This window comes from Balaenoptera borealis (assembly GCF_965194805.1).
Source record: "Balaenoptera borealis genome assembly, chromosome: 10".
In the NCBI taxonomy this organism is placed as follows: Eukaryota; Metazoa; Chordata; class Mammalia; order Artiodactyla; family Balaenopteridae; genus Balaenoptera; species Balaenoptera borealis.
In genome coordinates this window covers 91,377,621-91,391,368 of record NC_138874.1, presented here as the reverse complement: position 1 = coordinate 91,391,368, position 13,748 = coordinate 91,377,621, and the positions used below count along the sequence as shown (strand labels likewise).

The 13,748-nt window shown below is 46.8% G+C and overlaps 1 long non-coding RNA gene across 1 annotated transcript; it reads right to left on the bottom strand.

Moving 5' to 3' along the window:
* Positions 1 to 310: 310 nt before the first annotated feature.
* On the bottom strand, positions 311 to 12,057 carry LOC309636293. Its single transcript, XR_014249384.1, has 2 exons — positions 4,899 to 12,057; positions 311 to 4,850 (listed from the first exon to the last, which is right to left on the bottom strand). It is a non-coding gene; the product is annotated as an uncharacterized lncRNA (long non-coding RNA).
* Between the last annotated feature and the right edge of the window lie 1,691 nt (positions 12,058 to 13,748).

Here is a 13,748-nt window from a genome sequence, read left to right as displayed (position 1 = left end):
TTTACCCTAGCAGTTTTCATCCTTAGTCAAGCCTTGGAGTCACGCAGAAAGGCTCTTAAAAAATGTACATGCCCAGGCTCCACCCTGGATCAAGCCAATCTGTATCTCCACGGTTGGGTCCCTGGAATCCATATATTTTATAAAGCCATAAATGTTGGCTATGGTTTAAAAATTCTATCAGTTTTTAACATTGCAATTTACAAATGACAAAGCACTGCCTCTTGTTCTCTCATTAGCCAGAGCAGTATTATTATCTCCATTTTATAGATGAGGAAACTGTGGCCCAAGCTGATTAAAGGTAGTGGTTTTCCCTTCCTTCCTTCCTTCCTCCCTCTCTTTCTTTTTTAACATATTTATTTATTTATTCATTTATTTTGGCTGCGCTGGGTCTCAGCCATTCCACAAGGGATCTTCGTGGCGGCATGCGGGCTCTCAGTTGCAGCACGCATGTAGGATCTAGTTCCCCGACCCGGGATCGAACCTGGGTCCCCTGCCTTGGGAGCGCAGAGTCTTAGCCACTGGACCACCAGGGAAGTCCCATCTCTCTTTCTTTCTTATTAAGGAACCAGGTGTCCTGACTCCAAGGGCAGCTTGTCAGGTTCCAACAGAATCTAGTCAGTCATTGGAATTTAGAACACCTAGATGGGTCTGCCCTGATGAAAGAGCTCCCTCCTTTGTGACGTCTGCTTCCAAGCTCAGCCTCTTCCTGGATATCAATTCCTTTAATTTAACAATCCCTTATTAAGCTCTTACTTAGGCAATATAGAACATCTCAAGAGGAATAAGACAAGAGTCTTGCTCTCTACTATGTGGCAGGAGAGAAGCAACATGAGGTATTTGGACAAACAGGGACTTTGGTGTCAGGTAGTTTTGCATTTGTATTCTTGTTCTACTATATATCATCCATGTCATTTTGTTCAACTTATAAGCAGCTCGGAGCCTCACTTGTAAAATGGAGATAATAATACCAGCTTTCTAGAGTTGTTCCTAGTGTCACATCTGATCAATAGATGGTAAATATGATTACTATTATTTGAAATATAAAGAACTATAACACCTGCCTGAGTGGCTATAATTAAAAAGGTTGACAATACTGGAGCAACTAGAACTCACACACATTTTTGGGAGTGTAAGTTGGTAAAATCACTTTGGATTAATGTTTGGCAGTACCTACTGAAGCTATGTATATCCTACAACTCTGCAAATCTACTCCTGGGTATATGCCCATGAGAAATAAATACGCCCACCAAAAGTCATGTACAAGAATGTTCACAGCAGCTGATTTTATAATAGCCCTGAATGGGGACAACCCAAATGTCCATCCACAAGAGAACAGGTAAATAAATTTGACATAGTCACACAATGGAATACTACAAAGCAAGGGGAAAAAATAGACTACTGAAATATGCACGGATGTAGATGAACCTCACAGATATAATGTTGCACAAAATAAGCTGGACACAAAAGAGTTTATGCTGTACGATTCAGTTAAATAAGGTTTCATAATAAGCAAAATTATTCTAGGATGATAGAAGTTAGAATAGGAGGTACTGGGGAACGGGGCACAAAGGATCCCTTTGGAGTGCTAGAAATGTGCTATATCTTGATCTTAGAGGTTATGTGTGTGTGTATTTGCTTGGGCGTGTGTATGCAGAAGTTCATTTAAAATTCACTTAAGATTACTACACTTGACTGTATATAAGTTATACTTCAATTAAAAATAATTATGCTATGAGGCAGCCTAAGATCGATGTCTTGAGAGGAGTAAAAAGGACTATGGAACTCAAAGGAAGAGGTAGACCCGGTGGTCATCATGCTTAGGGAGGCGATCAGGAAAGGTTTTGTAAGAAGAGGCATTTATTATGGGACTTGAAGAAAAGATGGAGCATTGGTAGGTAGAGAAGGAAAGAGCTGTTGACAAAAAAGGCATTTTCCAGTTGGGATGCTCTTGTGTGAAGGGTGGGGAGGAGGAAGAAGCCTGCAGAGGCAGTTTGAGATTAGATCAGCGAGACCCTCCCTGAGTGCCAGCTGAGAAGTTTGTACCTAAATGGGCGCCACAGTGTTTGAGCAGTACAGGGGCTTAATGGAGTGTGCTTAAATAAGATTCATCTGGCCGCAAGTGGATTGGCTGAATGGAGGGGAAAGAGGCAGGGTGTCCCTGTGAGGCAGCCTGTGGGCCTGCTGCAGACCCGAGGGCTGTGGGATCCTGGGCCCCAGTCCCTTTGGGTGGCAGGGTCATGCCCCAGGAGGAGCCATGGTGCAGTGATGGGAGTCAGAAGAAGCAGGCATGAGGAGATGGCTCAGCTGAGGGTGGAGTCCTCAGGGAGACAGGTTCCTCCCCAAGCCCCCATTGCGGCATCTGCTGCTGCTGCTTCTGCATTCCTTCACCACTGGGCCCAGAACACTGAGCTCTGGTTTTTGCCCCGCGGGACTGCTGGAAGCTGGGCCTGGAAAGGTGCTCTTCTGTGCCTGTCTCCTGCCTTCCAGCAGAGCACAGCACTGTGCCAGGGTTGGAGAAGATGAGTAAGAAACATTTGTAAAGTGAAGTCTTAGTTGAGTCTGGCTCAACTAAGACAGCAGGAAAGTCCTCAGAAAACTGAAAAGAATAGAAGGAAAGTGTAGTTTGCCTGAGTTTGCATATATCAGTTACCAGCTGTGTGATCTTGAGCAAGTTACTTTCTGTGCCTTGACTCCTTCTAGGTCTGTGGGGATAATAATAGTGCCTGTTTCCCAGAGTTACTGTGAAGATGAAATGAAATAAAGCATCCAAAGCAACTGGAATAAGGCCTGATATATAGTAGCTCTGGAGAAACGTTAGTGATTTGTATAATTGCTTCCAATGGTGGGATTAATGGTTTTCTTTGTCTTGTTTCTTTACACTTACTTTCTGCAATGAGCATGGATTACTTGGCTAAGCAGGGAAAAAATTAAGTAAAAGAGGGAAGAAAAAAGAAACTGGTGATAGAAACATGCTTGAAGGGGCAACCAGAGAAATGGACACTCTTACTCAGAAACAGTCAGCCCCAGAGCAGGGAGAAGGGGCTGTCCCCATATGCCTGGCTCAGCTCAGAGGCTTGAGTACAGAAGGCGGTTGTGTTTGAACCTTAAAGAGTAAGAGAGGTTTACATTGATTGGCATGTAGATGACTCAGCTCTACAAACAAATCCAACATCTTTAATAAAAAACCATCATTGGGACTTCCCTCGTGGTCCAGTGGCTAAGACTCCATGCTCCCAATTCAGGGGGCCTGGGTTTGATCCCTGGTCAGGGAACTGGATACTACATGCCACAACTAAAGATCCTGCATGTGGCAACTAAGACCCAGAGCAGCTGAATAAAACAATAAATATTTTTTGTAAAAGCCATCATTCATTGAGTGCTTACTAGGTGCCAGAGTTTTTATATATTATACTAATCATTGCCACTGCCCTACAAGGTAAATATTATTACCCCAATTGTTACACCACTCTGAGAAATAACTTACCCAAGGTCCTACCACAAAGCTGAGGTTTTTAACCCAGTGTTGAATGACTTCTTTCCACTAACTCTCCAGGCCATATTCCACATATAAGATGCAGGAAATTCCTCTAAAAGAGAGGATGCTGGACAGCCAGGGCCTCAGGCCGGGACCCCCCCCTCCCCAAGCAGGACTGGGCTGGGCTGGACATTCCGTCTCCCATCTATTCTCTTCCCCCAGGTTACTGCAGGGAACTGCCAGTCCCTGGACTTGTCCCCAGACCTCCTCCCTAAAGGCAGGCACCAGGCACTGGTCCCTGTCCCAAATCCAGTCAACATTGCCTCAGTCTCCCACCCTCCTAGATGGCTGACTCCCCTTCCCCCAACACCCTCTTCTTCTCCGCTAGAACTTCCCTCCACCCCCTCCTCCGTTCTCTCTTCATCGCTGGACACCCACTCCCCTCCCCTGCCTGCCAACACCATCCATCAGCAGCACTTGAAGCTCTGCCGCAGCCCCTCAAAGTTGCTAAATCCCCTATTTGGTTTAGTTCCACTCCACCTCCCCTGCACAGAGGGACCCAATGGGACGTAGGGAAATTATATACGTAATAAAGAGCTGGTTTGCTCTGATAATTCTGATAATGATACACACCTCACACCTTCCCACACACACACATTGCCATACATACATGCACATATTATACCCTACACCTCCCAATCCACATACCCACCAAAACACATTCCGACCTGTGGACATGCAGCTCACATCCTGGTGACACTCCCCTGACCAGCATCTATATTCACCCCACTAAGGTACATTCTCTGGAAATGTTCTGGGTCAGCTCTCCTCTTCCTGGTTCCCATAACACGCTGCACACCCTCATCATGGCATTTACTGCCTGTGTCCTGAGGCCTGTCTTCTCTGAAGCCCATTAGATTGTGAGCAGGAATAGCATCTGTGGTTCAATATTAAGCAAGCACACTGCTTGGGGAACATGGTGGCTCCCTCATAACCTTGTTGAGTGAATGATTGAATGAATGAAGAAATGAGTGAATGCACACATCATTACAGTCATCCCCTGAGAAACACACGTTACATCTTGGGATATCTCCCATCCCTACCTGCCCCCCATCACCCGTCTGACTGTATCTTTCACTTACAACAACACACACACCACACACTATGGAGGCATTCACTTGTGCTAGGGGGTGCTCGTGACACACACCTCAGCTGCCTGGGGTCCTCCTGTGTGTGCGGCAGGGAAGTAGGGGGAGGGAGTGTGTGTTTGAGCATGGGTGAGTATGTGTGAATGAGTGTGCGAGTGTCTGAGCGAGCGTATGTACGTGTGTACATGCATGCACGGGCACCCAAGCTTTGGATTCCCCATACTTACCTTATTCCGCATGCACTGGCACCCAAGCTTTGGATTCCCCACACTTACCTTATTCCGCATCTTCTTAAAAATCCTGACAAGAATCATGTGGTTCTTGTTCAGGTTTCCTTTTCTTCCTCCCCCCCACCTAAAGTCTGGCTCCTTTTAGAGAGAAATTTTCTCCTCAGTTTCCCTGTTTTTCTGCAGCCCAGGGAGCCTTAGGAAGGAAAGAGGGGTGGGGGGGGTGGGTAAGATGAGGAAGTCTCACTTCAGGTCAGCTCTACTCCTATGGTCATGGTCAATGTTCTCCCTGCTTCCACCTGCCCTCTACCACCGCTTCCTGCCCCCATTCACATCTAGGAGAAAGCAGAACCAAAACACAACAACCTCTTCCCTCTGAGGACTAGGAAGCCCGGGGCTCCCAGAGGCCCCCAGGCTTGCTGATCGCCCACACTGCTTGGGGCCACCTCTCTGTCTCCACTCATGAATCCTGACCTCTGTGGCTCTGCGCTCTTCCTGGTCCCCTTCTTGCCTCTAACCTGGTGTCTTTGCTCAACTATCACCATCCGGGCAGCCAGCTCCCAACCACCATCCCTGGCTCCCTTTCCTCACCTGTGGCAGGGGTCCCCCACGGCCCTGCCCTTGGACGGCTTTTCTTTAGGGAACCTCAGAGATCCTCCGAGTCATGGAGACTCAGCCATTTTCCCAAGGTGGAGCCCTCTCCTGGGCAAACTTAGTCACTGCAGCAGCTTTCTGCCTCTGAGGGTGGCTTCAGCCAAGCTCTGGCCCCTCTCCTCTCCTCACTGACCTGCAGGACCCGACTCCTGGGTCCTCTCCATGTCGCCCTGCCCCCAGTCATGCAGGTGTCCTTTGGCCCCTCCTGGACTTATCCTCTGTCTGATCCTTATGGTCACGGCCTCCCCCTTGCTGCTCCTCCACCACCATCCCAGGCCTGCCTCAGCCTCCTGCAGCTCTCCTTAGACAAGCCTCCCAATCACCTAGGGCCTGGAGGGTTCTGGATCTGCCTCAGAGAGAGCCACTCACAATCAGCCTGTCCTCCTCACATGTACCAGAATGCTTGATTTTCTTTCTTTTCTTTTTCTTTTTAAAAAAAACACCAATCTGATCATGTCACAGCTCTGTCAATGGCTCTCCATTCTTCTAGGATAAAGGCCCCAAATCTTCCTAAAGCCTGCTGGGCTCTGGCATAGCCTGGCCTCTGTTGACCTCCCATCCTCCTATTACGTTCTCTGCACGCCCTGAGACCCAGCCACAACGACCTTCCTAAGGATCTTTCTACTCCTGGGACTCTCCAGGCCTCCTCTGCAAGCCACAGGGCTTCGGGCATGTTGCTTGCTCTGTCTGAAATGCTTTTCTCTTTTCTTTTCACCTATTCAACTCCTTCTCATCCTTTCAATATCAACTCAGATGTTACTTCCTCAGAACAGCCTTGCCTTGCCTTGCCTCCTAAACTACATGTGCTCATAGCATCAGGAACACCTGCTTGGTTGGACTCACTACTTTTATAATTTTACATTTATTTATGTGATTATGTCTTCAATGTCTGGCTCACCCACTAGAGCTCTGGAGAATAAAGAGTATATTTTTGTGCATCACTGAATCCACAGGGCAGTATCTGGTGCATGGGAGGTCTTTGATTTTTGGTGAAACTTCTCTCTTTGTCCAGCCTGAGACTGCTGATTAATTCACTCATACCTCAAATATTTATCAGATAGTACTTGCTTTGAGTCCTTTCATCATGTTACTTACCTTCTCAAGAACTTTCTGTGGTTCCTTATTACCTCACAAACTAAGTCTAAAGTCCTCTCTGGATTTTTCAGGCTTTGATAATCTAGCTTCCTCCACTCAATCCAAATTTATTTTCTATCACTACTCTTTGCTTCCGCCAAGCAAACTCAGTAGCCCATAAAAATACCTTGTTTAGTCTCACCTTCATATCTTCATTCACACCATTCTCTCTGCTTGGAAGGACTCTCTTCTTTATCTTCACTTAAATCTTACTCATCCTTTAAGGCCAAGATCACATCCCAGTTCTTACACAAAGCCTTCCCTGACCATTCCAGCACTCACTGAGCTCCCATGGCCTGTACTCTCTGAACACCCAAAATATCAGAGACTGTCGACCTTGGAAGGACCACAGAGACCACAAGTTCAACCAAAGTCTGATCAACGTCTAAAATCATATTTTCCAAGCTTCAGCATTCAAGTACCAGCTTCATAATTCATGCCATATCCATATACCACCAATAACGTTACTTACTTGATATTTTTCTTTAAATCAACTTCCTATTTTTTACTTGAGTATGTTTATGATTTAAAAAAAAAACAAACCCTACAGCACTACAGTAACTGGAAAACCAACCATCAGTTGCCAAAAATAGAAAGTCATTATAAAAAAGTAAAATAAAAAAAACCAATGAAATTCCATTCTAGCTGGATACCACTGCCTGCCAGAACTCTTGAGCCTAAGGTCTCCTCTCTCTTTGTTAAAAAGGGAAAGAAGAGAAACATGTGTCACAGAGGTGTTGAAGATACACAAGCACCAAACTGAGACTTTCTCTTTGATAAAACTGGACGAATCAAATAACCCAAATGTCCATCAATGGAAAAGCAATATCTTTGTGTGTGTGTTGGGGGCGGGGGGGCAAAATATACAAAACATAAAACGTTACCATTTTAGGACTTCCCTGGTGGTGCAGTGGTTAAGAATCCGCCTGCCAATGCAGGGGACATGGGTTCGAGTCCTGCCCCGGGAAGATTCCACATGCCGCGGAGCAACTAAGCCTGTGCGCCACAACTACTGAGCCTGTGCTCTAGAGCCCATGAGCTGCAACTCCGGAGGCCGCGTGCCACAACTACTGAAGCCTGTGCGTCTAGCGCTCTGCAAAAAGAGAAGCCACTGCAATGAGAAGCCCGTGCACCACAACGAAGAGTAGCCCCCGCTCCCCGCAACTAGAGAAAGTCCGCACGCAGCAAGGAAGACCTAACACAGCCAAAATATATATATATAAAAAATAAATTAATTAAATAAAATAAAAAAAATCACCATTTTAACCATTTTTAAGTGTATAGTTCAGTCAGTTCAGTGGTGTTAGTTACATTCATATTATTGTGCAATCATCGCTGCCATTGTCTTCCAAATTATTTTTATCTTCTCAAACCGAAATTCTGTACCCATTAAACACTAACTCTCTATTCCCTTCCTTGCCCCAGCCATTTGACCACCATTCTACTTTCTGTCTCTATGAAGTTGGCTGCTCTAGGTGCCCCATGTAAGTATAATCATACAGTATTTGTCGTTCTGTGCCTGGCTTATTTCACTTGGCATCATTACTTCAAAGTTCATGCATGTCATAGCATGTGTCAGAATTTCCTTCCCTTTAAAAGCTGAATAATGTTCCATTGTATGTATACACCACATTGTGTTTATTCATCTGTCGATGGACAGTTCTTAGCAGCGTTATTCACAAGAGCCAAAGGGCTGCTTCCAACTTTGGCTCTCGTGAAAAATGCTAAGAATATGGGTGTAAGGAAAGTGATATCTTTTACAACAGTCTGTGGTATCCTCACACAGTGCAATATTATTATTATTATTTTATTTTTTATTTTCTTGGCCGTGCTGTGCGGCTTGTGGGATCTTAGTTCCCCGACCAGGGATCGAACCCAGGCCCACGGCAGTGAAAGCACCGATTCTTAACCCCTGGACCGCCAGGGAATTCCCTCACACGTGGAATATTATACTGTAGTCAAAACAAAGGAACTTAAGTGACATGAAACAGTATGGATGACTCAACATAATATGTGAAACAGTCCAAGAAAATGATATACAGCCTGATACCATTTTTAAATAAAATTAAAAACAGTTAAAATTTTAAATATACTTTTTAGGAATAGATTTAGGCGCAAATATATTAAACTATATGAACTATATTAAAAGGAAAGCAAGAGAATGATGAATATGGGATTTAGGATGTTAATTGCCTCAGATCAGAAGCATGGAAGGGAACACAGGGACCATTTGGTTAGTTGTTAATATTGTCAAGGTCTGAGATTTTGTTTTGGGTGATAAATTCATGGGGTGCTTATAGTATTATTTAAAAGCAACTAATTTAAAAAACTAACTAAATATATATATAAAGTGGTCCATGCAAAGACCAAGATAAGATTGTGTCATGAACAGAGGAATATGATTAATCCAGTTCTGTGAACCCAGGGTCCAATGGAAAAAAGAAGAAAAGAAAGAAAGAAATGGACAAGAAAATAACTTTCTCACTATGGGATTCAGTGTGATTTAATGTCTTGTCAATGTACCATCAAAAATCATCTGGCATTCTGCCAGAGGTCCAATTTCTACACTTGGGGAAACAGCTCTAAAATATCTCTGTCATGAGGCTGACTGCTTCCTCTGCCATTTTGCTTACCTCCAACATGAGGGAACTTCATGGACTTCTGGAGATACTTACCTGGACAGATCCTTTTGTCAGGAAATAATCCCTGGCATGGAGAGTATTCAGCCTCCGTGCAATCCTGCCCACTGTCTTGTTCTTGCCTTGGTGCCTGGCACAGGCTTGGGCACATAGGAACCCAGAGTTTTCATATCGGTTGCTTCATGCTTAAGCCTCCAGCCTTGGAGAAGGAGCCAAGCCAATGTTTCCAACTGTAAGACAAAAGAATCCCAAACCTTTCTGAAAGAGAGCCTTTTTGCTCAATATAATCCATTTTGGGGGAAGAAAACAGCATTATTAATAAAAACACTTAAGCAATTTGCTGATAAACTTTTAAGTGGATTCAATTTTCTTCTCAGAAACCAGTTTTCCATCTACCTCTGCAGCTGTGAGAGTGGGATGCATTTTATCCAGACATTATTTTTGTGTGTCCAGTTTAACAATGATTCTAACCACTCTTCTTCCTCTAGATGTGTCTACCAAGAGGTAATCCTTGAATTGGCCTCTTAGAGGGCTCTTCACTTGCAGCAAGACTGAAATAAAACTTTGACACATGCTCATAAATAAATGGTCTAAAAAGCCTTTTTTAATGTGTTGGTTTTTTTTTTCTTTAACACAACTGAATACTTGAAGGAAGGTGGGCTAGAATTTCTTAGCCATATTTTTACTAATCCCCCGGGCTTGGATTAACTGAGACTCCTTGGTCCAAAACCCCTTGACCAGATTCTGTGGGGCCCCCTCCCAGCTTTAACCAGCCATTCTCTTCCCCTGACAGAGTCCATGGCCTTGGGAGTCCAGGGGCAGGAGGGAGCTGAAGCAAGGGAAAGGGGTGAATATAGGCCTGAATGTATCTCCATAAATCCGGGTTCTCACTGAACCTCAGAACTAGGGATGAGGCCGCCTTCACCCCCTCTCCTGTATCTGAAAGCCAGAAGCAGTCACTGGGGTAGGGGATGGAGACCCTTGGGCAGAGGTTGAAAAGGAGTTATGAATACTGGTGCCTCAGGTAGCTGCTTGGCAGACTTGGTCCCTAAAACCTGGCCCCTGTCCAGCTCGGAAATGAGCCCCCCGCCTCCCATTGGACACGGGATTGTCTCCAGGCACAGCTGACTCACAGCTGCCGGGCCTCAGCCCCTCCCCCATGGGCTGCCCTAAAGGAAGCTGGCCCAGGATCACCAAAGCAGACCTGGGGAATAGGCAGAGGGCCTGCGGTCTGCGAAAGTTCTGGGTATGCCTTTGGGGTGCCAGCTTGACTCCAGAGTCATTTTCTTAATCTTTTTCATAACTTCTAAGTTATAAATGTATATGTTGATGGTAGAAATTTGGGAACTATAGAGAAATATAAAGAAAATAAAATCACGCATATTCTTACCACCTAGAAGCCATCATTGTCTATACTTTTGCTGGTTTTATTCTAGTCTTTTTGTTTAATCTATAAATTTATTTTTGCTTCATAAATGAGATCATTCTATACCTAATGCTTTGTATCCTATTTTTTTTTGCTTATCATCATCTCCAGAGAATGTTCTTTGTGTGATTAAAAGTTCCTTGAAAATCTGATTTTTAGTGGGTATGGGTTAGCATAAAGTCTGCAAGCTCCCCTCTCCCCCAAACACAATCCTCCCCCCTCCGTCCCCCAGTTTTCAAGAGGTCCTAATACACGGTCTGTGAAGCTGTAACTGTGGTAACTTTTCCAGTCACGGGGTGGGACCTCTCACGGGGCAAGAGGAGGACTAGGCTCGGCCACAGGGACTCCCAGGCCCATTCTGGGGGCAGATCCCTTTAGCTCTGGACCCTGCCGTACCCCGCCCCCTTAGGCACAGAGAAACTGGAGAGGAAATTTTGCTTTCCTAGGGTGGGCTGTACCCACCCTAGTCATGCATGAAGTCAGTATTCTGTCTCCGCTCACCTCCCATGTTCCTTAGAAATGGGTGTCCATGGTTTCTGAGGCTACAGGCAGCTCCTGGCCACTCTGAGCAGCCTCAGCCATCCCAAACCACCTCCCCACCTCCCCTTGGTTCAGGTGGCCCTGGGCTTGGGCTCCCTTTTCCTGAGAACAACTGGCGGCAGGGTCAGAAGACAAAAGAGGACCTGGAGCCAACATTTGACATTTGGAGTTACCCGCCCCCCCACACCTCTCCACCTGGAAAGTATCCGGGAGCCTCAGAATGACACCGGGGGGCACAAGGATGGGTAAGACCCGGGGAGAAAGGGGCCCGCTCTTGGTGCCTGAACTTGATCCAGCAGAGACAAAGGGTCCCTGCCCTTCCCCTCCTCCTCAGTGATGACTCCTCTCCCAAGCCCTCCTCCCAGCCTCCCAGGTCCCCATCCTGATTGCATCCCCACCAGCCCAGTCTCTCCCAGGATCATCTCCATGTTTTAGAGCCTTGGCACACTTGGCAGCGATGAACCAATGAGAACTTTCCCACCCCATGAGGAAATCGCTAAGCCCAAACTCTAGAGGCAGGTCCAGTGACAGATACCCAGCCTCATGTTTAATCTAACCTGGCTCAGGGAAATAACGAGGCTTTGAGAGTTGTCCCCGGGTCTTCTCCCCTCGCCCAGTACAGTAACAATTCTATCAATAGCTCACTTTGTACAGTACTTTAAACAGTGCACGTTCACATACATCTTCTCATTTGATCTGCTTACACTGCTATCAGGTAAGTAGGACTGGTCTTATTTTCCTCGTTTACAGATGAAAAAACTGAGGCCTGAGGTCAGACTGTTGGGAATATCAGAATTTAGGCCCTCTCATCTGTGGAACCCTCCCACCCCCCCCCCGGCCTCTTTCCTAGATACTCAGCTCCCCGGGACACTGAGAGATCAAGTTCCTCTGTTTTGGCTTTCCATGCCTGCAGATTTCAGACTGAGGCAGCCTCTGTTTCTTTCAAACCTAAATGCTGTCGGGTCTTCACTCAGAAACAATTTCTCTGTCCCGGCATTTGTTTGTCTCAGTACATTCCCCTCAGTGGATTGTTGTTGGGAGGAAGGAGGGAGGAGCTCCTCATTTTGAAACCTCTCCTAATTGATTTCTCTCTGATGAGGTGCCCTAATCCTTTCTGGCTGCCCTTACCGCTTCTCCAGTTTCTTGAAACAGCCTCTCCATACCCGTTCTCCTGGCCTCCCACGTATTCCCTGGGCTCGAAATACCTTTCTCGGTTTTTTTCTTGGCAGCCATCATCCATGACAGACTTATGACCCACACGTCCATCAGGAGAGCCTGCCTCCCAGAGCACGTACACAGGTGCGCACACACACACACACACACACACACACACACGGGGGGGGGGGTGGTTCACCACATTCTGCTTCACCCACTCTGTTCAAGTCAGACTATGGCAGAGCAGCAGCTTCAAGGATGGATCTAAAGAATTCCGCCTGACGTGAGGCCTTTCTTGCCCAATCTATCAATGGCTTGTTGGGGGTTGAGGAAAGGTGTGAGGCCTGCTGTTTGCTCTTTGCTCAGCTTTGAGGCAGCTGGGGGAGACAGGCTTACCTGGGTAAACCTGACCCTGTGGCTAGGGAAGACACAATCTCCTAGACTGGGGGCTACCTCTTCCTTCAAGACCCCCAGCCCCTTCACCAACCCCCTCACCAGGAGGAGAGCCACAGAGGCCAGGTGGGCTGAAGCAGATGCTTCTGGCCCCAGACCCCTGGAGCCTGGCTGGACCAGAACTCAAGCCTCTCAGCCGATCATTCCCGTCCCCCTTTTCATCCAGCCAGCTCTGGGGGAGGGAAGGAGATTGGCTGGGTGCAATGCAGTGTTTCTGGGGACTGGGGGTGGGGCGCAGGGGAGTCCATTCAAATTGACAAAAATAGAACATCAGCCTCATATCATTTTTCTCAAAACAAGATTTATTGAAGTTCTGTCGGTGAAAATCGCTGCTGTGTGGAACGCTTAACTTATAGATTAGATTACTCAGTCGTGCCTTACTACATTTTTCATTAGAAAAATATTGGCTGGGAGAGTTTGACCTCATAATCTCTGCATTTTAAACAATAACCAGAGGAAAACCAAATAGAAGGCACAAGTTAACGGGTTTCTCCCCCCCAGCATTTCCCCTGGGAGAGATTGGAGCGAGGGCCGGGAAGGGAACAGGAGCGGAATCTGCTGCGTGAGCAATTCCCCGTCTCCAGCCCACTCCCCAGAGGCCGCGGGAGGCGGCTGGGGGCGGCAGAAGGAAGCTGAGCTGAGTCCTTGGGGCTTAGACCCTGGCACATCCCTGCTCAGGTGGCCGGAGCTCTGCAGGGCCCCAGCCCAAGGAAGAGCTGTCGGTTAGCATATATCCATCCCAAAGACAAGACCTGAGTCCAGAATCCCAGGGCCATGGTGGGGCTCCATCTGGGCTGCTGGGGTGGAGGGGAGAGGGCACGACTACCTCTCCATCTCCCACCAGGGGGCGTCCCTCCTAGAGGGTTTTATGGAGGAGGGAGTGACTCCAAGGCTAGG